Here is a 4704-nt window from a genome sequence, read left to right as displayed (position 1 = left end):
AGCATGTAACGATTGAGTCTGAAATGGATTTGAGTCCCCTGCTTGTCATAGAGTTTGTTTCCTAAATAAATCAGTTTAAAGCAAACATCAAAGATATTTCTGAGAAAATAAACTTGGGAAAATAAATACAGTCCGACTGACATCAGACTCTGCTCCTGTCAAATTAAACAATTTTTTATGTTTCTTGCCTGTAAAGTATTAGTGAGGAATCTATCCAAATAGTTAAAAAAAAAAAAAAACACGCCATTAAATCAAAGTAATGAGAACTCCGGTGACTGGTGAAAGTGGAATCAGATGCTTTTCCTCACTGGGCATCACCAAGTGACTGGGGCATTTGAAAATCCATGACTTAGTGGATTTAGTCTGCAACGAGACATGAAGACGGGGTACTCTGAGCTACATTTTTTCTTTTACACGTAAGAGGAAAATTCCACGGTCAAATTGGGTTCTTAACAACTATGTGCCGGTCGTTTGATGGGAACCTATGGAAACTGACTGCATTTTCATCCGTCTTGCACAGATGTCCAATATGTGCCTGGTGAATTGCTAGTGTAATCCTCTTCTTCAGTCTGGGACTCTGGTATCTTTTGTGCACCAAACTCCATAGCAGGGAGGAAATTCTATCAGGCGCGCTGTGGACGCGGATCCACTCCATTAGAGAATAAGATGCAGTCTAAGCAGAAGGCACAGATGCCTGCTGCAGCAAAGGGCAGTAAATCTCGAGTTAATTGGCAGAATGGCAAGTGGCTTTTTCTGTTAAGCAGATTTTAACATTTCAAAATGTGTTTCACATCTATTTTTAATCTTGAACTACAATGTGTACTAAAGAGCACATAGTATAAATAAACTAACATAATAATGGGGGGGACTCCAAAACACTCAACAAAGTTAACCGTAAAAATCACTGCCTGAATGATTTCATAACAAATAAAATATTTAGCTCGCACTGTGAGAACAGTCTGCAGTTCCATTCTGGTGTAATCTATAAAATCAGAGCTCTGCAATTTCGAGGTGTTTAATAGTATATGGCTTTTGATGCTGAGTTACAGGCGTGTATACACCCTGTGTTTCTCAGTGTAATATTACTAAAAATAATGCTAATATCAAACATACATTTACCCGTTGGGATATACCTGCAAGACCCCCACACTCTTGCTTCGGTGCATCCTGTAATCCTTGTGGTGGACCCTTAAGTCTTCTTACTCCCATTTTATGGATAAGGAAATGATACCTTTGCCTAAATTGCCTAAGATTGTGCAAGAGGCCAAACTGTGGGTCTGGGATTTTGACTCTAGCCTCTAATGACCAAGAAGATAAAATCAGCTCATCTCTTCCCTTTTCTCTGCCACCTCCTCGCTTAGAAACGTGACATCTCAGGCAAGCGTCTCATCATGCAGTGGGGAGATGACTTCAGCAAGGAGAGTTTCACCCTTTAATTTCAGACTATTGTGTCACCGTGTTAAAAATTGCTGTTTCTATCAATAATTTACTTCACGAGCATGAGTAATGATAACAGCATTTTTAGGACCGACGAGGGACTTGGAGGGACATGCTTTCCCCCGGGGAGATGACAAGACCAGACTCATAAAGTAGGTCTGGGATCTGCTTCCATGGCCACCTGCCCCCAGCAGCCTCCCCACTGCCGCCACCACACTAGAAGCCAGGCCCCATGCTGCAAGGAGCTCAGTTCTGCCGCTTGCCTACCTCCTCTTCTGTTGTTCAGAGCTCACAACGGAGACCCCAACAAGATTACAGTCAGGCTGTGGGGATGGTGTCCCCAGCTCACATTCAGGGTGAGATCGTGGAGACCCAGGTCCCAGCTGGGTGTGGGGGTGACACCCACAAGTGTCGAACAGTACACACGAGTGCCACAGGCGGCCAACTAGTGGCAGTGCAGGGCACTGAGTCACCTCTGCTCTGATTTCAAATCTCCAGCACCCTTTGAGTAGCAACAGCGGCACTGTGCCCTGAGAGGCCCCCGGTGCACTGAGAGCCAGCAGCTACTGGGAAAGCTCATTGGCCAACCTCACAGTTCCCCCAGATGAAGGACAGAGCGGGAGGGGAGAGCCAGACATGGACCAGTAGTGCCATGCAGCACAGACTGACACGCCCCTCTCTGGGCCACCCCATGTGACAAGCTCTGCCTTACAGATTAGCAGCCTGAATCACCATATACCAGGTTCCTGGACAAGGTCGCTCTGTTAGTCACTTTTCCATCACTGTGACAAACCAGCTGAGCAAATCAACTTAAAGACTTATTTCAGGTCATAGGTGCAGAGTTTGGGTCCTAGTTGGTGGAGAGAAAGAGGAAGATGCCCCTCTCAAATCAAGACACCCTTTCTGAGGACACTCAGGGGCCTTTGTCCTCCGAGAGGGCTCCAGCCCCTCAAATGTCCTTCACACACCAGCAGTGCCACCAGCTGAAAACTGACACATGAGTCTTTGAGGGACAAAAATAAGAACAGTCACTGTCTTTGAAAGTGTCAATATCAGGTCTGACCGAGATACTTAGACTACACTGGAAGACAAGATCTCCACACACCAACCCCAGGGAGCCTGGACATTTCAGTGGGGACAGCGCTAGATAACAGCAGAGTCCCAGACCTCTTCATTCTCTTCTTGAAGCATGGTCATAATTAAAGCCTAAATTTCTCTCTCACACCCCAAATTGGGAACACTGACCGTGTGATTCAAATAATTAAGCAGATCATTGTCCTTTGAGAGTTGGTATTCCACCCTACGTGTGTCAGGGAGATGGTTTGTTTCACTTCGTTCTTATGAAGAATTTGTCACCATCTAAAAGAGCACAGTTTGTTTGATTCTCAGTGTACCCCAGGAAAGGCAGAGGTGTGTAGGAAAGTCTAAATATGTTCTATCGATTTGCAGTTCTGAGGAAGTCCAACACGGTGCTGAAGGCATTCTGAGGTTCAGTGAGAATTCTGTGAGGCACCTGGCCATGAGGTGCTTCAAACGTTGGACCACTTGTGGGCCACAGCGAGACCATGATAGCTCCCATCCTAATAACAAGTGTCAGCCACAGAGCAGCGGCAACCTAAGAAGTTATGTTCTTCAAAGTCTTGAGCTCCTATAAGGGAAAAGAAAAATATGAGAAAATGACAAAATAGAAACAAAGTTTTTGTAAATAGGGAAGGGAGGAAGGGATGAAGGGAGGGCAGTGTTAAGGGGAAAAAATGAGAACCAAGACCTGTCATGTAAAGGTACAAGAGCCCAATGATGAATGTAACAGTACTGTGTACCCAAAATGTACCAATAAACAACAATATAAAATGAAATAAGGAAGAGAAGGCAGGAGATATAGCTCAGTGGTTCCAATGCCTGCCTCGCCAAGTGCAAGGTCCCGTGTTTGATCCCTGGTACCAAAAAGATAAAATGAAACAAAAAAATAAGAAAGAGAAAAAAATAACATTTACCAGTTTGAGAGTTATAATGGTATTTTATATGTGAAAACACTAACGTAGACTGGAAAAATAAGTGAAAATTCTGTTAATAAGCGAATATATGTGAGAAGTACAAATAGCAAATGTGACTCTCTTTTCCTTTACTATTTTTTCAACAGGATACTTTCCATTTAAATGTTCCTTCCATAATTTCAATTTATAATGCAATGTTGATTATGGACTTACACAATAACTGCAATAATCAGCTGTACCTGATAGATGTTCATTTGGGGCCTCTACAGTTGAAGCCCACGTTGTGTTGATTTCATTTACTAAAACAGAAATTATATCAAAACACATACAAGAAAGAAACATTGCAAATGATCCTAACCCTCACCGCAGAATGCACATGTCAGTGTAGGGGAATGAACCACTTCCTTGATTCTTTTTCACACTGAAGCAATATCCTGCTTTGTCACAGCCATGACTATGTTGCCATTTTAATTTTTAAGAGCTGATCTCTTTGGTTTTGTCAGTGTCATAGGTATCCTTATTTATTTAGCATACAGAATTTTTAGCATTCAGATTGTATTTTGAAAGACTAGTAGGGCAGTAAATCATCATCTCTCAGATTTTGTAGTGAAAATTGAAGCACACAACATTTCTATAACATAGTTAAAATCCCCTGTAATACAGCCAGCCATTTATGGGGTGAAATGCACTGAAAACCTACCCAAAACCTAGTTTCTGGACACCAGATTATTTCTAACAAGATGTGTATACAACATGATGTGTCTTAGCTTGGGCTGCTATAAGTATTTATCAAAGACTAGGTAGCTTAAATAACCACCATAAGTCCTCACCTTCTGGGCCCTTTCCCGTCAAGGTACTGATAGATTCCGTCGAGTGCAGTCCCACATCCTGGCCCGTGGGTGATTCTCTCCTCATGGTGTGTTCATGTGGCGGGAAGCGGGCAGGAGAGCTCTCTGGACTCTGGCATAGACTCCACTCACCTGACAACATGTTCTACCTCCTGAGTGGGGGTGGAAGATTTCAACACATGCATTTCTCAGGGACACAGTTCGGACCATAAAACCAGACCAGAGATGTATGCCTAAGATAAATTTTAATTTATAAATTAAGCATACAAGATTAACAAGAATTATGATAAAATTGAATAATTATAACAATGTATTACTGTAAAAGTTATAAAATTATTATTCTCTCCTCTCACTCTCTCTCTCCAAAGTCATATAAAATTCTACATTTATGTGTTTGAACTACAGTTGACCATGAACAACTGAAG

The sequence above is a fragment of the Fukomys damarensis genome, unplaced genomic scaffold, assembly GCF_012274545.1.
Source record: "Fukomys damarensis isolate Sample0158 unplaced genomic scaffold, DMR_v1.0_HiC HiC_scaffold_25, whole genome shotgun sequence".
NCBI classification, from domain to species: domain Eukaryota; kingdom Metazoa; phylum Chordata; class Mammalia; order Rodentia; family Bathyergidae; genus Fukomys; species Fukomys damarensis.
The sequence above is the reverse complement of the archived record's forward strand: the minus strand, read 5'-3'. Positions refer to the sequence as shown.